The sequence below is a fragment of the Corapipo altera genome, unplaced genomic scaffold (genome assembly GCF_003945725.1).
Source record: "Corapipo altera isolate COAL_440 unplaced genomic scaffold, ASM394572v1 55, whole genome shotgun sequence".
NCBI lineage: Eukaryota > Metazoa > Chordata > Aves > Passeriformes > Pipridae > Corapipo > Corapipo altera.
In genome coordinates, this window is record NW_020884882.1 from 6,069,491 (window position 1) to 6,096,306 (window position 26,816).

Here is a 26,816-nt window from a genome sequence, read left to right on the forward strand (position 1 = left end):
CATAATTATCATCATACTTTATTCTCAAAACCACCAGCACCTCTCTCCTCAAAAGCTCAAGGTCTAAGACCAGACATCATAAGAAAGATGGTAAAAATAGCAATATTATTGCTAGCTTGCAGGGCTATTCTTATTTGTCATTTGCCCACATAAGCCTCAGGTGACAGCAGTGTTTAAGGATTGGGCAGAGCTAGAAGACCTGCAGCCTGGCCCAGCTTTGTTCCTACCTTCTTGCACGCAGTCCTGAGCAGGTCACCTTAACCCTCATGCTCACCCTCCCTCTGCCCAGCTGTCTGCCATGGCTAGGACTGTCTCAGGCTATTTGCAGCAAGGTGTATTTCCCCAGGCATATTCTGTACCTTGCTCAGTGAAGCCCTACTATGACCTAAGGTCTCTAAGCACTTCTCTAAAACATATATTCAATAATTACATTAAATGGATGCTAACCAGTTGTGCAAATATCTCCTTTTCCCTATTAAAAACATCTTCCCTCCAGAAAACACACATAATCAACACATATATCTGCCTGTAATCATGTAAGGCTGTATTCACAGTAGATGATGTTCACCGAGAAGTCTCACTGAAGGAGCTTTGCACAGGTAAAGTTCCTTTATCAGACATTTCCCCCTCTCATGCTGCGCTCAGCTTAACATATACAACGGGGGTTGGAGGGCAGGTTTCAGCTGCCAGATAATAACTAATACTTGAACTCTGTCTTTCATGCTTCCAATTTTGGAGGTTTGGCACACCAGTCATCACGAGTTCAACGTAGCTCATGGCTTCACCTCAATCTGTACAGGACAGAGTGGAGCTCCACAACAGTTGCTCAAACCTCTCTAGCAACAGTACCAGAATTTAAGCTATGATAAAAACTTCCCAGCTATTTGTCATTAGGCTTTTTCTGTGGGAGGATATGGACAAGGACACATTGGTGAGACAGTGCTCCTCTCCATTGCTTCCCATTTAAATCACAGTCTGACATTTCTCACATTTGTCTGAAACAGAGTGACTTAAGGAACAACTCCAGACCCTCGCGCCCACAGGATCTATGCCCTAGAGCTTTATCCAGTAGCCTTTGCTGCAAGGCCTAACAATATTATTTAGAGATGGGGTAGCTGAGAACTCATTCCAAAAAAGGAAAAATGTAGCAGAGGGTATAGATAGTCCTGGCCGGCCACTGCCCACGGGGCACCCATGTTCCTTGGCAATCAACATGAGAAGAAACTTTATCACAGCTCAGACCCACTGAACAGAGCTCTGAAGAAAAGGACATTTTGTTTTCAAAGATTTTCCTCTAAGAGGCATTGAATGAAGAGCAAGAAAAAAAAAAACAACAAAAAAAAACAAGCTCTGATGAGAAAGATAAATTCTTAAAAACAGTGACAGACGCCCAGAGCAGATACCAGAGGAAAAATGCCACCAAGATCCGATTAACCCAATAAACGAACGCTGTGGACAGTATCTCTAAACCAAACTACTCTTCCCTTTTCCTCTCCCACAGTCGTCTTCCCATCATTGCAAAGTCCTCCCAGCCCAGTGTTCCTCTGCCCACCACTCACACACTTGAACTCTGACCGTGATGCCGTCAGCGCTGGCTCAGACAACGCTCTCTGTTGAAGCTGATGAGGTCAATGCTGGTGTAGGCACTGGGCCCTCAGCTTGGGATAGCTGCTCTCTCCACAAAGACGGGTTGCTGACCCCTGCTTCCAACTTACTGTTAGACTACATTTGGGACAATATCTGTGCCCAATGCAATTGAAAGGGATTGGGTTGGAACATAGGGGAAAAATCTTTATGTGAAGGATGAGAAATGTCTTTTTATCAAAGCAGGACACACAGTTATTAGGTGATGGTCTGATGCATTTTCAGCCCGGGTGCACTGCCTATTACCAACGCAGGTTTACCCCCCGGGGCTTTTTGAATTGTCTTAAGAAGAAAGAGATAAACCTTCTAGAAGGCTTCTTGGCTTCATGACCTTGGGGTCTGGAGGCTTGAGTGAAGAAGTATCCCATTCCCTGCTCCACTGATGTGGCCCTGTGTCAGCAACTACAGCTGAAGACATCATCAAGGTATCTCTATACATCCAGTCTGCCAGGGGCTGTGCACAAATGCATGGTTGTTGGTTGGATGAGGAACCTGTACTGAGCTCTACGAAGCCAGAGTACACAGGTGCGTTAGCTCAGGAAAAATCATGTGATTCAGCCACAGCTACACAGATGTACCTCAAGTGCCTTCCATCAGTTGAAGCAAGAGATTGAGCCAAGTGGTTGTGGAGAGGCTGCCTCTGCTCTCAGCCAGCATCCCTGGGACAAGGAAAAACTACAAAGGATGTGAAGGCAACTGAGGGAATACTGCTGTGTCAGAGCACTGAGTTTCTTCTTTTCCTATAGGCAGCAAATAACAGGCACAGTGAACCGTGGTAGTGATTAGAACAGCAGTCGTGAGAGGAAAAATTATCTCCAGAATAACCAACTGTGGTCAAAGAGTGAAGAGGCAGGAAGAGGAGTGGCAGGAGGATCCTGTCCTGATCTGACAGAGGAATTCAGTCAGGTTTTAGCTATTTACAATCCCCCTGCTAATTAACTAGCAGACCTTTCAGTGACTTTTCCCAGCAGTGAGACAGTTCCCATACTGTAAGCAGTGTCATATCAGTCCCGTGCCGGCCAGATCGAGTCATAGTTTCCAGACCAAAGGGGTATCACTTTGGTCTCTTCAAATTCAAGAGACAAACGCAGGAACAAAGCCTGGAGCAGACGAACACTGCAGCCTTGCCAAACCACTGGCAGCAACGTTACCATGTAAGCATAAAGTTAGCCTCTGTTTGCCAAACTGCAAGGGGGCTGCTCCAGCCCCCGTCCGCAGAGCGAGCCCAGTGCCACTAAGCACAGCAGCTCTCCCAGGCCTCCTTCTTCTTTGTTCTGGGGCCAGGATCAGCAATATCTCTATGGAAATAAGCTCTAATAGTTGCTTCAGGTCCAGCAGGAGGAGCTGGCTAAACACACATTTTTGTCTTAATGTAGGGCCTAAATAAACAGTCAAATAAGAACTCAATTTAAAAAATCCTGTAGTTTAAAGGATTCCCTCAATTCTCAGTATTCCTTTTATTCCCATGGCAACTGATATGACTCTGATCTACAGCCCAAGTATTTTCTCCTGCCTACTTTTCTAGTATAACTGAAAACACACACAAATTTGATGTTGGCTTGTACGGATTTTGCAAATACTGTAACACATTTATCCTAAGTAATTGGTGAAAACATATTGCATTCTTTAAAAATACACATCAACCCCATTGGATGTAGAGGCAGAACATCTACATAGCTGAGAGACAGAACTACTCAAAGGCTTCCTATCCAAAGCCTGCAGTGCAGGGACTCAGTTAACTGTTACTTTCCAGTCATGACAGAGCCCATTCATGCAGACAGTGGTGCACAGATCGGCCCCGTGGTTGCCCACACCAACTCAGCAGTAGCCCAGCTACTTCTACACACAGTTCAGCCAAATGTCACCAACCCCAACTTTTGTAATTATCATCCTCCTTTCAGGCCTTGCTGCTACAGCCACGTCATTTGGCACTCAGTGCTCTGGTCTAGTTGACAACGTGGTGATCAGTCAAAGGTTAGACTCCGTGAACTTAGAGGTCTTTTCCAACCTAAATGATTCTGTGATGTATCAGTTTCTGTTTATCCACAAACTGTTTTCTGGTCCTATGGCTACTGAAGTCCAAGTTCAACCACAATTCACTTGCTACACAGGAACTGGAAGCAAATGGAAAGGCCCTTTCTTTGGTTTAAACAGAGGTGTAGAAAACCATCATCTCAGTCTTCACATCTTCCCTCATGATTTTGTCATCTGCTGGCCAAACTGCCATGTTGAATTCTCTTGAACTCCTACCTTGTGGTAATAAGGAGCTTGCAGGACCAACTCTTTATCTGACGCACCGACCAAATTAATTAGCAGAGTTTGGATCACTTTTCAAAGGCTCCATGCTCCAGTCACCAAAATATACACTTCCTGAGACCCTTTAAAAACTTTGTAAAATATCTTGCTCAGCACCTCTATCCCTCGTGCAAGTTCCACATCCATTAAATAACAATAAAACAGCTTGTTCTCAGGTTGGGAGCATGCTCTTTCAGGGACTAGGAGGCAAGGATTTGTAAAATTGTCAGATATATGCACCTGCTCATGAGTGGATATTTTGTCCCATATTTTTGTAGTAGAAAAAGAAACCTGAGGTTTTACCTGACAGCTTCTTACAATCCGGTCAGTGTAAGGTATAATACAGTCTTTTTTTCCCTTGCTTCTCAGATCTCAGGAGCGTGTGCCAAAAGACTGTCAACTTGTTAAAAGTACATTAATGCAAATTCCAGAGCTTTCAGTTATGTTTATGCTAATAGAAAGCCTCCCGCTCTGTGACAGGCCCAAGTGAAGAGTCAGTAACAGGAAAATTAATTCCAGCTGTTGAAATTGATTTAAAACTAGCTTATTCATAATAATAGTAATAGGGGAGAAAAAAAGAATTCCTGAAATAAAAATAAAAAAGGGAAATACAGAAAGCACAAAATCATGTTTACTGCATGAAAGCAGAAAGGGCTTCTCCTGTTGGGAAGAAATCTTCCAAATTTAATCAAGCCTGGTTAGAAGAAAGCTCTAGCTTGTTATCGGGTTGTAAGTGTAGATTAACATGAAAAGAATTAGCTATGTGCACAGCCTGATTTTGCAAAGGAAACACAGGGGTTTTGTGCATGTATTTTGTTTTATATTCCTTATGTCTAATCCACAGGTAAGGAGACCAAATCCAGACTGCAATGGGACAGGTAGTATTTTAGAGGATAATAGCTGCGTACTGAGAGCACCAGAGCTCTGAGTGCGAAGATTAGCTACCCATGACCGCTGCATTTATTCAGTGCCTTTACATACATTTTTGCTGACTTGAGTTCTGAGCGATTTCCGTGTTTAGACAACCCCAGTCTTGGGATCACATACCCCAACTTTGCTGGTTTCAGAGTTCAAACCAAGATCTGGTGGTGAAACTGCTGGCTGCCCTGCCATTTCTAAAATGATCTCAAATGTCCGTATCCTTGATCTAAACATCCAAACTTTTTTATCTTAATTTTTCCTTTTAATTTCCCAACGATGATCCTCCTAAGTCCTTGACCGTGTGTATGTGTAGCCCTAAAAATGGAAAGAACATAACACCTTGCAAAATTTAGTTTTGACATGGAAGGGGAGGCAGTCTCTAAAAATTTGTTCAGAAATAGACTTTCAAGCATTCAGCATCTACAACTGGATTTGAAAATACACTGGTCTCTGCTGTAATCATCCCTGAGTATAGACTCTGTCCTTTTCCTAATGAGCATTTCTGAAAGACCCAAGGTCTTATTTAGGGTCCTGCTTAGATGCTAAGCCCTATCTTTTGCCACAGTGGTATCATCTTATTAGGACCACATTCCTTGTTGGTTTTGAAGGGACTGACATAAACACATAAACACATAAACCTCTCCATTGGCTCTGCAGACTTCATATCCAGCCTTAAGGCACAGTCTCGCATTTCATTATTGAAATGGCCTAAAAGACTCCACAGACTGTGTCTTCACTGTTCTCCTCTCTTAGTTCCTTATCCCTACCTTGTATATATTTACCTCCATGTTAAACACCACACAGTTTTTAACAGGCGTGGATGAAGGGGTAAAGATGAAGAGATGCCATGACTTACATGGATCCTAACCAACTAATGACACTGAGGAATTCACATGCGTGGGTGGACGTGAGGATAAAGTGTTGGACCAATTTCAACAAGAACCTTGAGAGAAGCCAAGTCAAACCCATGGTTATTCAGGAAGCTAACAAAGGATGCCAGCCCTAACTCTGTAAGAAAAGAAATGGGCTGGTGTGTCTGCAGGAGTTTGCTTCCTTTTGAGGGGGGAAAAGGGGAAGGAAGTTCCTCTAGAAATCCTGCTAGAATTTCAGAAATTTGCCCCTTTATTGTCAACTATAGAGAATGAAGATAAACCTTAGAGCGTGCCACAGCTCAGCTGAACAATGAAACGGGCAGATTAACTGCCAAAATGGAGACGCTGTCGGTCCAGAGACGGACAGTTCCCCTGACTCATGCCATCAGAGGAAGGAAAAAACAACAATAAAGAAAGCAGGGGCTATTTCTTAGAGTGCACCCCATGACTTCTGCTAGCTCATGCCGGGAAAGAAGGACACTGCACATTTTTAACTAGTGTGGGCAGCTAGAACCATAATTTGAACTCTAAAGGGCCATTCACAGCTTTATTTACCAACTACAGTTAATCATGTGGAGAAAAAATAGCATTTCAATTGAATGAAAACCTGATTTGTAAAGGAGAAGGAGGAGATATCCTTTGCAGGAGTGATACTTCTCTCCTGAAAAATGAGGGTTTATGTGTGGAAGCAGGAAGGATTTCTCTAAGGGCTGGTATTTCCCTCCACGGCACTCAGTCCTCGCTCACACCATTTTGCTGGCACTTGAACACCAGGCTTAACGGGGTCAGGGCATTTTCAAGCAAACTGCTGGGTTCTTGGTTCTCTGTTCTAATGCAAGTCAGGCTTCTACCTGCCTTCAGTTCCCTTGGCCCCAAATCAGCAATGCAAACCCAGGAATTCAAATACCATCAGTTTGGGGAGAGGGTAGTGGTGTTTGTTTTTAATAACAATCAGTTATGGGTTGTTTTTCTCTGCCTTCTGGATCCTGAGTCTTTCAGGTATAATCAAGTCACACTTTCAAATTATTGGGGGCTTGAGGGTGGGGTGTGGAGTTCACACAAACACAAGGACTAGAAATATGCCTTTGAAATGAAGCTAAAATTCTCAAGCAGTTATTTAATTCCCAAAGACCAGGCACTAAACAATAAAACAATATCACTATCCTCATTGGAAAAGACTGGTGGCTGCAAATCCCCTCCTCCTACATATTTCTTATTCACATAAAGGAAGTTTGACTTGAGAGCTGAGGAAAAGCAATCAGGATTTAGCCCTATGACTTAAAGAAACCATTACTATCCAATATCTGTAACAGAGAGCAAAATCACAAATCTATTTTCCCCAAACAAATGGGGTTTGCTTGAAGCAGGCAGGAATCATGTCGTGTAAAAATTCAGGAAAAAGTCTGGATCAAAGGCCCGAAGGAATACACACACACAGGCAAGGTTAAGAGGGCTTCTCTGCCTTGCCTTTGCAGGGCTTTTGAGCCCACCACTCTAGTCAGGATGATGATGAAACACAGGGATTTGAGAATGAAGGCAAAAAGTAACCACCACCTCAGCAGCATCCTGGCTGGACTAGTCTGAAGTGATCCTGCACCTGCGGGGGAGACCAGAACACGCTGGATCCCACACGCACAGGGTCGAGGTCAAATTCTCCGTGTGCTGCCCCTGTTCCACACCCTCCTGCAGAAGGCCGGGTTGGCCGAAAGAGCCGGAACGTTTCAAACAACCTTAGCTGTGGACAGTGCTAATCAGCTGTTTCCCCAAAGCCTCCTCAGGCTGAGCAGCACACATACACCTCCTGCTGGACCCGGCCTTCAGTTCAAAAAGCTGCGGCTACGGAAGAAAGGAGCTGAGTTCTTTTACAAGGCATTAAGTTTCATTTGCAATTACTTGGGATTTTATTGCACTACTGAATAGAACAGGTTAGTTAACTGGGCCAGCAACATTGTACCCATATGCCTTTTTAACAATGCTTTTCTGTTATTGTTTCCTTATTGGTCTTTTCCCTTTTGCTACATGCGACTGGATTTTACTGGCGTCCAGCTTGTGCAATAGGTCCCAGGTGGCTCCTCTAAGAAACTTATTTGTTAATTTGATGGCTGAACCACTGCACGAGGAATGAAAAATACTGAAATGCAATGCCCAAGATGCTACTTCACAGCAGTGGTAACAACCCAGGAAACGTTCCCCAGAGTAAGGCTGCTGGTTGAAGTGGAACCTTGTCCAGTTCATTCCTGGAAGCAAGACTCTCCTTGCTAACACACCTACTTTTCTCTGCACCCAACCATGACTCCAGCAGGACAGAAAGGAGCTGTAACAAATCGCCCCACGAGAGCCACAGTGTGCTGCAGGGGATGGAGTCACAGAGAGAAGACAGGGCTCCTACTCCTGCAAGTGCAAACTTCAGAGCCTGCAAGACCTCAGTGTGCCTCAGAGACAGTCAACAAGTAACCAAATTGGGCCCTAGATTTGACAAGCCACAGTGTTTCCATAGAGAACATAATTTTTTGGGGGCAAAACCTCAAAAAACAACCCTTGTTCAGTCCGACAACTTTCACTCAGAATGCAATGACCAGGTTTTCAAAAGAACTGAGCACCCACCAGTGACCACTCTGCTAACTGCTTGAGCTCCTTTGAAAACCTGGTTCCCTGAACAAGATACCTGTAACTGATGGTTGAACACAAAGGACATACGCTGTTCTCTTGCTCCTGCCTTGTTAAATAATGAATTTCTTTCTACAGTGGATAAGCACTGAAAAGCCTTGTGGAAGTAATACATCTGAAGGAGGGATTGGAACAGAGAGATAAGCCTATGGTGGAGAAGGAATTCTACTTACAGAATTCCATGTCAAGATTTTTTTCCCATGAAAAATACCCCACCTCTCATCAGAAATCTTAAATTATCATGAAGAAAATGTGTGTAAGAAAGGGTTGATTCTGACAGATACTCCTGACCTGGGGGAAAATGAGTGAAAGGTTTTAGGTTTTTGTTTGTCTTGACTCTTCATTTCAATGCTTTAATTTACACTTGGACAAGACTTGAAATAAAAATAGCAAAAATTGAAATTAGATGTTTTGGTTGTTCAGATCGTATGTCGCCTGGGGCTTTAGGTCTTATGGTGGGGAGGGCTATTTTCTTTTAAGATTTTTGAGTGAAGACATCACTATCCCAATTTAGGAGATTATTTGATTTTGGCTATTTTTCCTGTGCTGAGAAATTCTCCCGAGATGGGAAATCATGGTGAGCTCTGTTCTAGACCCAAGTACAAGGAACAATATCAAAAGGCATCACCACCCGAGAGTACTTCCTTTTGCTGAAACAGAATCCCAAAACATTTGCTTTGCCAAGAATAAGAGAAAGAATAGAAACAGGATGCTCTTGCTGGGGTTACAAGCCATCATTAACAAATGCAACCTCGTCATCTCCCAAAAGAGAGCATCTCATGCAGGCTTACTGATTTGAGGTTGCTCAATTTGAGCAGAAGATGCAATCCTGATAAACCACAGCAAAGCTGAGAAAACTTTACTTCTCCTCAGCACTTCTCCCCTCTTAGCTTCTCGAGTTCTGATACTCTCAGGCACATGGTGTGACTTGGGGATGCTCCTGTGCAGGGCTAAGAGTTGGACTCAGTGATGGGTCTCCTCCAACTCAGCATATTCTGTGATTCTGTGAAGTTTTTCCTTACATTGTATCACACAAAACAGTGAAACAGAAACAATGAAGCCCTGCCAAGACACATCCCCTCAGCCCTCCCAACAAAACCCCTTCATGTAACTCCTCACCTCATCCCAGGGGAATCCTGTCAGCACCTCCTCCACTGGCGCCCGGGACAGCTGAAGCGGTGCAGGTATCTCCACGTGCAATTCGGCACCAAATCTGAACCCTTCAGTGCTTTCTGGAACACCCAGAGTTATCTTCAGAATCCCAAACAAATACATTAATTGCTTTCAATTTATCAGCCTCAAATCATTCTGTCTAATTACCATTCATCTAGAGTTTGTGTTTTTTTAATGGTTTATGGGTATTGTTGGTAATCTTTTAATTTCTCATTAAAAACAATATCTTGTACGCACTATGTGTGAAAAGCCCTAATCCGATAAATCAAGCAAGAGTAACACAGTTAAAAGGAAATCAGTGGAACAATATTTGGGTTTATATATTTCTGCCAGTCAATTTGTAATTAAAAGTTGCTACTTTAAAAAACACAGTTGTTGCTGTGAAAGCCATTATCAGTCGGCATTTTCATATGAATACTGCTTTAATTAATTAGCAAAAGTAAATACATTATATATCAAAAACCGCTTTCCCACTGAACCCATGCGTTCCAGAACAAAAGGCTTAATAAACCATACAAAAGAGGGACAAATTAGCTGATCCCACCCTCCCTTTTCAGGTTTAGAGTCTTTTAAAGTTCTCCAAGGTTTTTTTCCCCCCACACTTGCCTTTTTTTTTTTCAATACATTGTTTGTTTTTCTTCAGAAGTGCGTATGAGGGAGAAGATGCTACACAAACACAAAACATGCCATTCAAACTAAATTATTTGGAAATCAGTTTAGCTGGTTCTTAGAAAACAGGAGTGTTTATGATTATTAAAACCCAAATGTAATTACGATCACACACAACACAGTCCCTTTGGAACAAATTATTTGCTGAACATTAAGGGGTTAGAGTTTGATTCACAAAAGGAAATGATGTGTCTGAAAAATTCTTTTGTCTAGGGGCATTCCAGAGACTGGAAACAGCAGAATAAAATTCTCCATTTTCATTACCAAGCTAGAGAGAAAGTGTGGATGAGTAGTGTTGTTTCAGACTAAAGCCTATAAGATAAGAACACCTTGAAACATCAATGGCATCTCTTATCTCATGGGCCTTTAACAAGAAACAAGGGTCCTGCCATCTGAGTAGCAAACAAATCACTCACCTCATCCTGGCCCTTTCCTGCTGAATTGCTGCAAGCAGGGCCCATTTGTGACTATGGAGCAGAGAGGAGGAAGCATTTTAGCTGATTGATGACTGTGGCCAGGCCTGGGCTCCCTCAAGACAGCAGACTGTGGAAAGGCAACCCAACGGTGGGACCACTCATACAGGTGTAGAATTTGACCTAAATAGAGAAATCTAACTCAGTAAGGTTCTGTCTTAATGGATAAGACAGACTAATTCCCCCAATTTATTCACACTTACCTACAGAGCTGGAGTTCACTGCACAGTGATGAACAGCAACCTCAGTAGGCTGAGCCTCACCACCTTTTCAACAGTATAAACACATATTGGTCAACACGTTAGGCCAAGGAGTGCAAATACCAGACTGAAAGAGTTCAAGATCAGGTTGGATAGGGGTCTGAGCAAGCTGGTCTAGTGGAAGGTATCCTTGTCCACAACAGGAGGGTTGTGACTACATGGTCCCTTCCAACTCAAACCATTCTATGATTCTATGAAGTACAAGAGAGTTCAGCAGAAAAAAGGAATTACCCAAAGGACAATTTTTTGCATCTCCTTTCCATGACAGTACTGGAGGTTTTCCACCAAAGGATAGCTCCAAAAATAAAGATCAGCACTAAGAAGATGAAGATATTGGACTGGTTAATTCTATGGCTACATTAAGAACCCATACAGGCATCCAAAGTTTCATTAACACAGGAAACCCAACAGTGCACTAATATAAAGACTATTTGCCGTCACCAACTCCAATACTCTCCACCAAATTTCCTCTCTTACCAGATATTTCTCTTCCCCCACTCAGTTCTGACTCCCAGCTATCTTCTCACTTGCACAAGGTACTCAGTCAGTGAGGTCTCATTAGGTAGGTACCATTAAATAAAGCCAGAATCCCCCCAGCAAAGGGCACATTTCAGCAGACACAGAGGTGTCTGTGCAATGTGCAGGGATGGGTGGGACACCACAAAAAGCACTGTGCTGAGGGATGTTTCAGCACAGAAAAGCATGTGCCTCATGCAGGCCCTTTAGCACAGGCATTCTTTCCCCTTCACATAACTGAATTGATTTTTATCATTGTTATATTTGGTTGAGCCGCCCATCTGGAAAGTTCTTGCCTCCCCCAGCCCCCATAAATAACCAAACCCAACTCTAACCAAAGGCAGTTGACAGAATCAGCCCCATTGCCCTTTGGCAGTTCTTCCAGGAATTTTTAGGGGTTTTACCAGTCAGGAAAAGGCTTTGATGCTTTAGAATCAGGATTTTATGAAGATCATTTTGTTGGGTTCAGCCAACTCATGAAGTGTCAAATGGGGGGCACTCTTTCATCTCATCACTGGATGGGGAAAAGATCCTCCCTCTTACCGGAATGAGGGCTGGAGAGGGGGGACACTGAGAGATGAAGGTTCATCCATAGAGGGGAGGGTTTCTTTTCTCCTGATAGAGTCCACCCACTGCATTCCCATCATACTGATTGCTGCAGTCCTATCTGTCTGCTCTCCAGGCTACATCAGATAAGCAGAAAACTGCTCGTTCACTCCAGTTCTGATGCTGTGCTGAGGGGCCTCCCAGCTGCAAGGCCAGGTTCTTCTTCATCTTTCTTTTCCAGCTGCTTTTTTCAATGACTGTTGCATCAGTAGGGATGCTGTCAGGGAACCTGCCACATGCAAAGAACGAGACAGTAATCAAGACCAGCCTAAGGAAATTTCATCATCCACTTTGCACTTACAAAAGCCCATCTAAAAAAACAGAGCAAGAAAATCCCTGTGCTTCCTCAAAATTTATGTACAAATTCCTATCCAGCCATGCCTAGGTCCTTAAGGGCTTGGTTGTCATTTCCCCCTGAACAAGTCCCACCATTCACACATATTGATGGGCTGTGTCTGAAGCAGCTCCATTGCCTCAGTAATTGCAAATATCACTTGTTCAGAAGCTGCAGCCACCAACTAATGTCTGTTTGGCAGAAGTTAGGCTTCTGCAGGGCTGTGAGCTACACAGTCCATCTTCATCTAGCAGCTGACATCATTCTACCTGGTTCAGAGCAGCACAACAATTGCTTGTGTCCTCTCCCATGGATGGGCATGGCTGCATTGCCCCAGTTTGCCCCAGTGAAAATACCAGCTTCTTTGTCTGGGTACTTTGCTCAGGTCAGACTACTCACAAACTATTCCTTCACTGGCTGTTCTGTTTGCTATGAACTGTCACTCATGGTCTTTGTGCATGGCAGGTCTACAGTCATGCATGTGAGATTTTCAAATGCCAATCCCTCTACCACCAAACCCATTGAAGACCATTCAGATCAGGGAAAACACTGAACTCAGATTCAGTTTACAAGATTGTTGCTCCAAATAAGATGACTCAGATCTAACCTGGAGAATCTCATAACCCCAGCAGCCAAGAAGGGTTTTTATCGGAGAAAGTCTGAGCAAGACAAAAAATCCAAGTTCTCCTGCTGGTGTACCCACTGGTTTAAGCTACATTCCAATCTAGCATGTTAATATGTACAGACATCTCTTCCTGCACCTATGGAGACTATCATGATGTATTAGACAAAACACTTCAGTTGCTTTTGATTTTTTACAGGAAGAGAGCAAGCAGTAGCACCACAGTGCTCTGGCAAACACACAGACACCAGATATGTGTACTAGGAGAGGAGTGAAAACAGCAAGCAGGACATTCTACATCCAGAGCTTCCACTCCTCTTCTGCAAAGTAGAAGCCAGTGTTAGCAACAGTTCCAGGGGAAATAACAGCAAAAAGGCTGACCCTGATGATACCCTTTATTTATCTTGCTTCATTCATGTTCACAACCAAATAGAGGCCAGACCAGGGTTCATCAAACTCAGAATCCAACACAAGGCACACAGACAGTGTGAACATGGACACTGATGGCACAGGAGACTGTATCTGCACAGTGTTGCTGAGGTCTAAGTGGGGAGACATGGCAGAAAATGTTTTAAGACAGTCACATACCTCCAACATACTGCTTTCCAGGGACATAGCCCCCACCACACCAGAGAACATGAAACAACTACTGAAAACAGCCAGCAGTCTCACAGCCATTTCCCAGCCAACAAAATACCAGTGAGTTTCACTGGGAAACTGCACTTTGGTGTTGTTGCACCAGATAGGTTTCTGTATATTATGTCTTTTGGGTCTACTAGTAAAGGTAGAAGACTCAGGTACTTGGAGTGCTGGAGTAAGTCTGCCTCCAGTTCCCAGTTCTGTATGTATGACCTTGAAAAAGTCATTCAACTTTCCAATGGCTGAGCTGTTCAACTGCAAAACAAGGCTTTTTCAGCTTTTGGCTGTCTTGTCTGTTTAGACTGTAAGCTCTTCAGGGCAGGGACTGTCTCCTATTAAACGATCATAACTCTCACTTAATTAGGGTCTTCTACACATCCAGGGCCCTCACAAAAATGTCATAAAACAAAAGCTTTCTAATAAATTCTGGGGGATTCCAGATTCTGATCCAAAACTGCTCAGTGGTTTTCCCTGCTGAATATGATGCTGAATCCCTTGTTAGTTTGTGTGTGTGAGGGGGGAGGAGGGAGACTATAATTTAAAGAGATTGCATAAAAGACCGTTTAAGTCCTTGTGGCTGTATATTTCTTTTAATTAGTTTATGCACAGTGCATTTGCATGGGAAGCTGCACAGCGTGTGGACAGACTTAATTAGGAGAACAATACGTTCCCTCTTAAGATAATGACTTGAGGATTATGAAAATTATTATTCCAGATCCATCCATGGGTCATTTGAGGTTCAGTATCCAGCGAACTTTTAAAATGCATTGAGGTCAGCAGTTTGGATACTGTCAGTAAAGTCACTTGATTTTACTGTTGCTTAAATGATTAATTATGAACAGTGGCTGCAGACATCCCCCAAGTTACACAATAGCCCGAGGACTTGCTGCATTTCACATATGCCATCAGCTACTCTGGAGGGACAGATGTACTGAACAGGGCTGTGAGCTACACTGTAGTCATCTGCCAGCAAAGTCTCTCTGAGAGCTCTTTCCTCAACCCCCAGCTCCCTTTTGCCCATCCTTTGCCTTTTTCTTCCTGGCTGGGGAGGCAAGAAATTTCTGTCTCCACTAATGAGTCTTTGTAGCTGGAGAACCAAGACAGTCAGGTGAGAGTTTTAGGACACAGGTCAGTACTCCATGTAAATGAAACACCACCCATGCCCTTTTAGAGCAAAGCACCATTGAAAGTTGAGCTGGAGACATAACCTAAGTGCACCTTAGCTTAACTCATAGTTTGGTGGGTCTCAGAAAAGGCATTTTTCTGCCTCTCTCCAAAGTTCAATCCACCCTGAGGAAAGCATGATTGTTTAAAAAGTGTTCCTGTATCTTATCATGACAGGAAAACAGTCCTCTTTGAAAGAGCTCCCACAGGGCCTGTATTTCACAGCCAACTCAGTTCAAATAATCTGAGCACCCATTCTGCTCCCTCTCTTGAAAAACAGTTGCCACTGGGGTAAACAGCCTCCTAACTGCAACAGGGCACTCTGGAACAGGGTAGCCCTCTATCCCCAAAGCTGGTCAACTCCAACTGTCAGGGCTATGGAAGCTACTGTCCTCAAATCTGAATCACCAGGTGCAGAACAGACAGCAATCCCATCTTTCACCTAGAAAGCAGAGCCACATACAAAGTTGATGAGGACAAGGTCACTCTTTCAGCATCAAAACCCATGACTCATTTAGGAATCACAGCAATTGCACCTTGAGTATCTATTCCTTCCTCTTCCCTACAATGATAAGGGAAGTTTTTCACTCAAATGCAATGACTGTGAATTAAATCAGGGTTTTTAGTAGCAGTGACAGCAAAAGCTTGGTGAAACCATTATATATGGCATTGTTTCCAGAGCTGAGAAAGGAGCAATTTTGGAGGGATGAGGACAAGACATCTTCAGTTGTGCCTCCCACATTGAAAACCTTTGATTTAGTGCAAGTAATTAAAAATCAACATTCATATCTGAGGGGGGTGGGGAGGGAGAGGTGGGTTTGAAGGAAAAAAAAAGAGAGAGACAGTGGAGGAAAGGAAATTTCAGAGGGTCAGTGATTAAATCCCTCCAAAAAAAAATCTTCTCCAAAACTTCAAACCAAGAGAAAGAATGAGATGGCATCTCTATGCTCACACAGGCAAAGGGAAAAATCTGTGACTGGTCTCATCAGCTCCCTGCATGTGGTCATCCCACAGCAGGGTGCTCCCTGAGATTTGTGCCAGGGGTGGCTTTCCAGAAGGGAAGATGCACACTTCTATCCTAAATTGCTCAGGTATTTGTCAAGCAAAGTCACAGATCCCTTTTAAGAACTGAGGCTGTGCCACAAAAAGCAACGCAGAAGCTCTCAGGAGCTTGTGAGAATTTTTCTTTACAAGAATACACCTAAAAAAGCAGATGCTCAGTCCCTTTCTGCAATAACACTCCTCTGTGGCAAACCAGTAGCAGTAGTGTGCAAGGGAGCTGAGTTTCTGGTGAAGACAAATTAGAGGAAACAAAAGGCCGGGCTAACAGTCTGCTGGCCTCCTGTGTTTGCTACCTTCACCATTTTAAGGCTTCCTGAAGCCTCAGAAGGCGCTCAAAGCCAACTACAGAGTACCACAGATGAGCCAGGGCAGCTCACACTGGCATCAAGACACAAAGCTGTGCACAGGCGAGGGGCACAAACCCCAAGAAACGGTTCGGCAGCAGGTCCATCCCATCACACTTATGGCCAGAGAGCCCAGCAAGGTCCAGTTACTATGGAGATGAGAAGAAGGGGAAAGAAAACAAAAACACTATTAATAACAGGATGAGGAGAGAACAGCTCCTCAACTCTGCAGGGTCAATAGACACACTTTGTGAGCATTACCCATTACTCAACCTCTGTTGTTGATAACATGGCACCCAAAGCATGCTAGGCACTGTACAGGGCAAACAAAGATGTCCCTGCCCCAAAGAGATTATAATCTAATTCTGATTTTACAGTCATATTTCAAAAGCACAGTGAGATCAAAGTCCTGCTCTCCTCCCTCAGGCAGTCATTCTCTCTGGTGGAATATATATCGATTCATAAATCAGAGAAGCAGCATGTCTCAGTGAATACTGCCATTCAGGACACAAAACAGAACACAGAGATGCCAAAGGTAGTCCTAACATCATGTTAGTGCTCAGGAGAGTAATCTGGGGGTGCAAGAGAAGGAGAAACACACAACAATTATTATTTTTCCATTACCAAAGCAGATGCTTGTCCAGCTGCAGCACAGACAGCAGTAACAGCGCATGACAATAATCCATGACACTCTAGAACAGAAAATGTAAAAAAGAGCTCATTCTAGAAATTAAGTGAAACTTCAGGAGATGTTAAGGGAGATGGTCTGAAAAAACCTTAAAAACTGAGACAAACATCAGAGTAGAGTAACAGTCATTTGGGAAAGGACACTGAATTAAATGAGCAATCCCAAAGGCAAATCCCAGTGTTCACTGTTTTCTTATTTATTCACAGATAGTACTAGCAGCATCAGGACACACTTAAGCACACAGGAATAAAGACAGTTGTCTCCCAAGCACTATCCCCAGCGCACCCTCTAAAGGTTTCCCCTCCAGAAAAATCTGCAATTCAAACACTAAATTTACCCCTGAACTGCTTAATCTGCAAGCTCCAGCAATCTCCCTGCAACGGGGTGCACAGGCAACAGATGTTCAGAAACCGAGCTGGCAGTTTGCACACCTGAACGTGTGACTGGGAGCAAGACAGAAAGGATGCACATTGCCTGGGAACATCTGATAACACCGTGCCCTTCAGAGCCTGCACAGCGCTGAAGGGGCAGGAGCGAGGCTTAGAAATAACCAGAAGCTTTCTTCTTCTTCCATGAGTCACTCCTGCTTCAAGGAGCTGCAGCTTTGATTATTAACTGGGCTAGTCAGCTAGATATTTAAATGATTCCCAAAAGTCATTAAGAGCCCAATCAGATATGCAGTGCTTGACTCTAGCACAGGAATGCAGAGAGGGAATTATTTGCATAAACTATGCTTTAGAGAAAACCTCCATGTATTTTATATTTCAGGGTATGGGGGAATCTGATTTAACTGAGCTAAAGAGAAGAAAAAGAAGCTTAAGCAATTTAAGGGACCACATTAAACATGGAAGAGAGAAAAAATATAAAATAAAAACATCAGCTACCTCAGGGATTAGTAATAACTAAACACAATGTCAAAGTGCTCTTCCTCTCTATTCTCTAAGCAACAGGCAGCTCCCTTAGATTTCCTCTGACTTTTCAGAGAGAAAATTTAGCCTTGAAGTCAAAGCACTGCCAAAAGATGCATGCCTGATCGGGAGATCTCATAACCCTTCCATCCTCTGTCCCAGACTGACATCACAGATGTGAGCTGATGCAAGAAGTGAATGGATGAACAGACACAGAAAGCTACGTTTACTTAAATGTAGCTTTGTGTTCACCTAGCCTTCACACCAGAGCTATGACACGTAGTCTCCCCCAGCAAAAACTTAAAGCAAATCTTTAGAAGATTTTCCCAAATCTTCTGTGGAATTGTTCTTATAGGAAATACGGGGTGGCAAGAAACCCACAAGGTTTGGTACCAGAAAACTATACCAGAACAGAAAGCAGTACCAGAGCAGGGGCCATCCTCAGAGAAAGGCAGAGGGTCACCTAACCTGGCTGCACCTTTTCTGGTGGTTTGTAACTCACCTCACATCTCAGTCACACCCAACCTAGTGGGTAGTTACTGCCACATCTTGCATGAAATCCAGGTCTTGGGATGGGGAAGCAGCACAGGGCACTGTGCAGGGGCTCATTCAGAGGAATCATATCTAGTACATTCCACCCTTCCTGCTTTAGGTTAAAATCAGAGCCATGGCAAGCAAATCTCTCCCATATCTGCAAAACAAAACCAGATTCAGGGTGACTGGAAAGATGGACTAAGCTCAGAATTTGTAATGAAACAAGAAGGTAAGACAAAAGTGGTTCTTACAAAGTTCTGTGGGGGATTATCTCTTGAGAAACAAAGAACAATCAGCAACTCATTTCCTAGCCCTGCTTTTCAGGTTGAAAACTGTGTTCTCACAAGAAGTTAGTAATCACGATAACCTGAGGCTGGTCACAGAAACTTTTACCCATCAGTTCCCCCATCTGTACAATGGGGGTTAAAGTATTTTACTTTCTTCTCTCCATCAGGAAATGGGAGCTGACAGACTAAACACACTCGTGCCTACAAAACCTTCTTCAGAAAGAAACTGCCATAAGGAGGGTAAAAACATATTGTTACTGCGATTAGAAACCAAAGTCCTCCTGTGCAGTTATTTAATTAAACCATAAATACAAACGGATAAGTGACTAATGAGTCAGCTCTACACAGTGTATTTATATTCCTCTGAAAAAGAACAATGCTTAAACTAGTTGCAAATAATAGTCCTCTCTCCCAGCCTGGTTTTCCCTGCAATCAGGAATCAGGCCGCACAGTAGTTTGCTGACAAATTGGTTCATGTTATGAAGATAATGAAGGCATCAAATTACTTTGCACTCCTTCCCCCTGGAAGCAGTGAGGCTCTCGCAGAAAGCGATTGCCAGGGTTTTATTTGTGCATGCATGTGTGTGTCATTTGTGAGCAGACAAGCCCCAGAGGCCTGTCAGCCGAGGCAGGATGGCTCCTGCCGTCGCTTCCTGGCAAACTCCCGGTGTTGCACTGTGACCTTCTGGCTGTGCACTTGCCAGCGTCGCCAGGGAGGTGACTGTGACAAAGAGCCACAGCCCCTGGAAGGTGTTTCCTTCCTCCAATGCCCACAGAGATGCTCCAAGTTGTTCTACGAGAGCTTGCAAGGGTACCAGAACCATTTAGTGATGTCAGGGCAGCTTTTCTCTAGGTCTGATACACTCTGCTTTCCAGGAACAAAGCCTAAAGCAGCAGATCCAGCAAAGCACTTAACCAAGGAGTTGAGCAAGGTCATCTCCAGAAGAAATAAAGTACTTGGCTGGATCACAACCCTTCTGGATGCTGGCTCTGGAAGTTTTTCCTCTTTCTCCTTCATTTTCTGCCCAGTAAAAGGAGGTTTAACTACTTCTTTGGAGATGATTCCTGAAACTTGGATGTAGAAGGATAGCAGAGAAAAAAAAATACTCCCATCCTGAGCTGGTATTAATAAATATATAAATAAATTCAGAACAGGTAAGATTTCAGTAAACTGGATCCAAACAGCTTTTTAAAGCCCCTCCAGCCACTACGAGCATCAACAAGCCGAGCAAAGCTCTTTAGTGATCATAACAAATGTGTCAGGCTTTACCCTGCAATTGATTCGCTTTTGGGAACATAAGTTAAGCTTTAAATCTATATTTCATATATAATCAAGCAGCCAAATCGGCCTTCTGATATAAAACCCAGACCAGCCACTGTGTCTTTATCTCAGAAAGCAGGAGGCCCAACAAAGCTACAGCCAGAGAAGTGACAGTTCTTCATTATTATCCTCCCTGATCGTGCCCATCTTCTCATCTCCCCTATCAAATTTCTGGGCCTTTTTGATAAAAAATAATTTAAGAGTGCGCTCCACAGGAAGCACACGAAGGTTACAGATTGAGCAATGCCTGGGAACCCCTCTTTAAAAGGTGCAACCAGAAAAAGGGCCTGAGAACAGGAACTGCATGCAGCCCCTGCCAGCAGCACAAGAGCAATGCCAGACTCAGACATTCCAGGAGAGTTCTCCTTCCTTCATGGTCACCAACATCAGCTTCTGTTGACAGAACCTAAACGAGGAAGGGTTTTTAAGCCTCACTGCCTAGGCACTCGTCAGTCTTGCTTGTTTTCTTCCCTCTCTCTCCCTCCTGCATTGCAAGCTTCCCAAAATAGCCCCCTTCCGCACTGTTGGGTCAGGCAGAAGAACACTTATGAAAAAGAACACTGTTTCTTATGAAAAAGGACTTAGTTTGAGTTGGTTTTTGGTTTGTTTTTGGTTTCTTGGTGGATCTTTTTTTCTGACCCAAGTACTCTCTTCAGTAAAGCAGTTTGCCCCGTTGTTTTGTATTTTTTTTTTCTTTAAACTGTTTACATAATAGTTCTCTCCTGTTTTGTTGGGGTTACAGTTTCATGTTAGAAATTTGGTGGCAATTCCAGTTTTGGGGGTTCCCTTCTGACTGCCTCTGTCCTGCAGTGTGCAATCCCCCTCCACGTGCTGCTGCAGTGGTCCATGACATCAGTCTGACAGGAAACACGCAGGACACACAAAAGCAGGATTTTTTCTTTTTCTTCTGCAGTCGTATCAGTTCCCTGAGATATTCCACCACATCACCTTACAAAACCACATGGTCAGCATCAAGGGGATGGTTGCTGCAGGCTGGGAATGCCCCCGAACCGTGATGCCAGTAAGAGTTCTTCAGATGAAAGCAGGGTTTGTCTTGGCTGGCTCATGTCTCACTTCATTCTTCTGCAAGTAACTAGAGTGTATTGTCTTTGGCTCAGTAATTATATTTAATTATAAAGAGCTTATAAAACACAGCCATTTTGATAAATCTAGGTTTTTCCTTTAGATGTCCCTTGTGGGACATCTCAGATTTAAGCTTCCCACAAGGAGCAAAGAAATTTGAGGATTTGGCTTAGATGTGTTTCATAGCCAGCCACAGAAATGACAAAGGATTACAGCCATCTATGAAAGATAAAATGGATTTATGTCCAAATTCACTGTTTAGCCCTCTGTGAATGCTCCACAAATCAATGTGTTTTTCACTTGCACAAATAACCCACAAATCAACATGCAACAGGAAATTTAGTGTTGAGGCTGGCACCTCCATCCATAATTTGCGCTGTCAAGGGGGAAGAATAGGAGGAAAAGACCTAAAGGGCATATTTTGTGTATCTGGAAAAAATTGGACAGAAGGTTCTGCCAGTCATTCACAACCTTATTCCACATGGGCCACGTCTCTGTTACGGACCAACACACTACAGCATTTGTATTCAATGGGCTGCTTTCACAAATGCCAGTCCCTGAAAGCCACACCAGCAGAAAGACATGGATTTCTGAGCTTATCTATTACCTCTCATGCCAATTTCCCATCACTGCAATTTGCTTCCAGGCCAGCACTTAAAAAGTTGTGTTACTTTACAAACTTTTTACCTTAGAATAACTATGCAGTGCTGGAATTAACATTTCTCCTTGAGATACCAGGTGGCAACACTATAACGCCTTTCCCCTGTGTTGCAGTGTCCCACCATGAAGGTATAAGAAAAATGTATTTTTCCCTCTATGAGAAATAGTTTAATTCCAGATTATTATGTTGCAGAGGAACTACACTACAGTTTGAGCATTGCCAGATTCAGCCCAGATTCTTTAGTTAAACAATTTCACAAGATGTGACAATTTCAGCACTTCCTATGCCTGGAGCAAAACTTCCTAACCTGATATTCACAAAGGAGTGGACTTTGCTTGGCTGTTGAAGGTTTTCAGAGCTTTGTTTTGGTTTGGGCTTTTTAAGCATATTTTTAAGCTCTGCCTTGAAGTACCTTGGAAATGGGTAGTTTGGCTGATGGCTAACACCTGTGAGAAGGTGGTGGCTCTGAGGTTTCTCCAGTTCAATCTAAAAGATATAAGCCATGATGATTACAAATGTATGGAGTCATTTAGCAATGTACAATTTTCTCAAGTGAGCTGGGATTTGGGGAATCTCCATTTTTAGGTTACTAATTTCAAACATTTTAAAATAACCTAGTTGCTTATAAGGGATATTTTATGGCACCCTCGGAAAGGCACCCCATAGCAAGAACCTAAAAACTGATCAAGTTCCCAAAATCCCTAATAATTGCTTAGACTCTCAGAATGGTTCCAGGGGAGATTTTGTTTTCTTTTTGAAATAGGTAGTACTTATGGCCCATATATTTGTATTTCCAGTGATTCTACACATCCACTCAATGCACTTCCATACTGTCCCTGCAGGATATTTCACTTTTTCAGCCCCTGCAGCCTCCCCCCACTGCACTAGCACTGTTTCAGGTCAGGTATATTCATGAAAAAGTCTGTCAAGTCCCTGGGAGCAGGACACTGAGGGGTTTTTGCAATGTGCCCAGTAGGGTCTATCACCATATAAAACCATGAAGTTCACTTCAGCTGAAATAAAATAAGAAAAGCTTGACCTTGAGGCTGCCAACAGCAAAACAGGCAGGGGAAACAAACAAACAAAGTGACAAAAACTAAAAGCAAATATTACTTGCTTGGTCTTGCTGTTTACATGTAACCAGCACAGGACTGCTCTGCTCATGCTTTGTTGGAGACTTTCTGAAAGAGCTGAGTGCTCAGAATCATTATACATTGCATTTAGTCCAGCATTAATTCCTCTCCTACGTGGACGATTAAAAGGTACAAAGGCCATTTAATTAGCACCTCATGTCATGCCCTGTAACTTGCAGCACTCATCTGGTAGCAACCAGACAGAGCCACAAATGTGCGTACACATATACCCACAGAGGCACCCCCCCCAGGAACATGAGTTCCTCCTATGCAATTATAGCTGGGTGCCCCCTAATTCTGATCTCTTGAGCATTTAATGCGTTTGCTCTGGGGTCTACACAATCCTGCTCTAATTTTGCCAGGGGCCTTTGTATCAAAGGCCTGAGCTGTGTGAAAGGTGATTTAGCAGAGATGGTGTCGGTGATTATTTTCAAAGGAACTGCTGCAGCCCCACCACGAGGGACACTGCAGCCTCCAGATAGGGGGCCCTTATCATATTTTCTATTCTCAGATAAGATTATGTTTCCTTTTTTCATCCTCCTTCCTGAATCTTCTTGATAACAATTGGGGGCCAGTTTAATCACGGAGGTTGAAATAACCAAAAGGGTTCCTAGGGTGGTGGCAGGGAGGGCAGGGAACAGGGCCAGGTGGGTGGGGAGGAGGGAGAAGCCTCACTGGTCAGAAAAGTTGGGTAAGAGCAACTGAGAAATCAAGCCAGCAGAAATGGGGTTATTTCAAAGGGAACAGCTGTTAAACTGCAACCAAACAAAAAGCACATGCAGCCAATGTTCTTGTGGTTGCCCATCAAAAACAAAAACAAAATGAGTTGTTCACGTGCCCATTCTGTGGTCTGAACAAATTAGAGTGAAGATGGGACCAGGACAGGGAGATGGATGACCTCAAAACAATGGAGACAGGCTCTTTGTTAAACAGTCCTTTCTGCTGCTGGTAGGGGGTTTCTAAACACTAATAATATCTTTGTGATAAGATGAATCACTTGGGCATGATGTGAATTGGTTCCAGGGAGCTGACCTCAACCCCTGGTGTTTGAATCTACTTGGAATGAGCATCAGAGACAGAAGAGAGCAGTGAGCGTCCTGTGTTACTGCCCCAAAAAAGGATTCAGACATGGATTTGGAGGGGTGCAAGGAACTCTGTAGCTCTGGCCAAGACTGCCCATTCCAGGACAACAAAGTAATATTACAGCATGGAGAATTCCCTGGCAAATGTTCCAGGTCACATCGGTCAGTACTTGAATGAGTCTGTCTAAGAAACACCAGGCTGAGCTATTCCACAGTGACACCATGTCCTTCAAGTCCATTCTGAATCAGCACTCTAAATGTTGCATCAGAAGGTGCCAGGCTTAGAGAGTGGCAGTTAAAGGGCAGGAGGTGGGATGGGGAGATAACATGTTTCAGATGGGTTATGAATCAGAACCGTTCATCGCCTGTTGCTGTTAAGCACCCCCCTCCCATCTTTCTCTGTTGCAAAAAAACTGAAAAATCCCATTCTGCCTCAGCAGCATTTCTCCCAAACAACCCTTCAATCACCAGTGTCTGTTGTGTCAGTGCTAACATCCCCACATGCCAAACCACAGGGACTGTTGGCCCATGCCTGTGCAAAAGGAAACCGTTCCGCCCTCACGGACCCTTTGCAGTGAGAGTTAAAGTGTATCTAAGACACCAAAGAAACTCTAGAGGCATGTCCTGATTTCCTGCGTTTGGAATCTTTCCCTGGTGGCAGCCTGGAAAAGATGAAACCCTTGAGACATTACCACCCCAATATGACACAAAAGGACTGGGCCAGCAAGAGCTATTCTGGCCCTGAGCCCTGCTCAGACCTAACAAAAATGTCTGCATTTCCAACTGCACCATTTGGAGGCACCTAGACCTGCCTATGGATTGGGTCATACATGAGGTTCCCAAACACCAGTGTTGGTTGGTTTGTGACATCCATTCTCCAAGTCAAGCAAGGCTGGGTTGCAGGTACCCATTGACCAGCTTTTGGCCACTCATGCCAAAGGTATGTTCTCTCCTGAGCCTGGTCCTTGAGACTGGAAACAAACCATGGACCCACCTTCTTCCAGTGACAACCAGTCCCAACTGAGCTACCAGAGCAGAGCACTTGTTCTCGAAGACACTCCAATGCAGAGTTCAAAGCCAGGCCTCTCTGACTGCAAGGCAGTGGATGGCAGCTTACCACAGAGTTCCTGGTAATAAAGTCTATTTGAAGACTCTCAGTGAAAAGTGTGTTCCTAATAGAGGATAACATTTCATGGTCATTATGCGATACACTTAACTTTAAAAGGAACAAAAATGCTGAGAAAGTCATTTTCTGAAAAGGGCTCTCGGATTTCATTACTATGGGTCAAGTGCCTGGGGAGAAGAATTAAAGAAAAACACGAACTTGTGCACAAATTAATTAAAGATATTTCCACTAATAAATTGTCCCCATATCCCAAGGCAGAGCCTTCAGTTTGCGAAATGTGGTAATATTCAAGTTGTGGTTTTCTCCACCAGGCAAGCGGTTCAGCAACATTTAAAATCAAATGGATAGAGTTGGGGATGTGGAGTTTGGGAATGGGAGGGGGTTGCTTTCTACTTCAGCCCATATAAAATTTACGGTATTTTAGTACATTTCTAAGAAAAAGAAAAAATGCATTGTTATCCCCCAAGACCCCAAAATCGTGATGACCTTTTATATTCTCATTTTCCTTGATGCAGTCAATTTCTCCAAACAAGATCCCCTCCTCCACATTCTTCCACCAAAATTGTGAAGGATTGCTCTTTTTGATGCAAAGACAGTGCCAGTTGCTGTAATATGAGGAAATTGCAGCATAAGGAGAAAGAAAACAAAACAAAAATCCCAGAAGGAGAAACAGAATTCATTGTCAGCAGCTTTGAGGAGTGGGCCGGGTACAGCCCAGTGTTAATGACCCTTTCCAGCTGCAGGAGAGGCTGTATTTAAGCAGCTAAGAGCAACAGTGGGGTGGCAGCTGAGCACCCTGGCTCTGTGCAGTTTGCAGTACATGGCCAAAGCTTTTTGCTTGTCTTGAGAGGCTTAATAATATACAAGTCCACTTTCAGGGCAAGGCACCTCCAGCTGAAGGTCCTGGGTTGTGCTGAAGCTGGAATGCATCACTGCATGGAAATTGTTGGCTTGTAAGGGTGGCTCACACAAGGGGTAACAGCTGCATGCTCAGGCCTCTCTTCTCACTGTTCCTGTAACAACTGAAGAAAACCGAAGCTGAACCTAATTTAATTTTATTCCTACTCTCCCATTTTGTGGTGTTTTTCACTCAGAGGAAAGGGAGGTGGGAAGATTTGCAATCCTTTTGCAGCCCACCTTCTGCAAAGACTTAGATCACTATTGGTCTAGTGGTAGATGGGAAGAATTCGCTCTCCAAAGAAGGTAAGCAACAAATCAAAAGAATGAATCTCCCAGATACACAAATACGGCTACATATTCCTGCTCTAAGAGCTAGGATAGTTTGTTTGGTTTGTATTGACCTGATCCCATTTGAACATCCCTGTTCTCACACTGATCAGGGGCTGAAACGGAAGGAAACAGCTTCAAGCTTCTCTTTTCCTCTATTTTTTTTTCCCCCCTCTCCCCTCCCTACCACTTAAATTTCACAGGCACCTGAATCTGATCACAACTTCCTCTGTCCAGTGTAAAGTTTAGTCTGAGAGAGTGCACATACCACAATACGTTGGGATAATATTAATGTATAGTATTTGAAGCCCCAGGGCCTGTATGTTTCATTAATTTCCTCCCCATTAAAGTAAAATGAGGATATCCTGTAGAGAATTGCAGTGAACCATTCGGACTGTGAAACTCGTCCTGACCCTGCTAAGAAAAACAGACAGAAGAGGAAAGAGCAGCTGATCGCAATATACAGTCACCCAAACGAAACACAGGGGTTCCTTGCTCAGCCCTC

The 26,816-nt window shown here is 43.6% G+C and overlaps 1 long non-coding RNA gene across 1 annotated transcript; it reads left to right on the top strand.

Moving 5' to 3' along the window:
• The first annotated feature begins 17,975 nt into the window (after positions 1-17,975).
• On the top strand, positions 17,976-19,644 carry LOC113945709. The gene is made up of 3 exons (XR_003527173.1): positions 17,976-18,241; positions 18,510-18,620; positions 19,555-19,644. It is a non-coding gene; the product is annotated as an uncharacterized LOC113945709 (long non-coding RNA).
• The last annotated feature ends 7,172 nt before the right edge of the window (positions 19,645-26,816 follow it).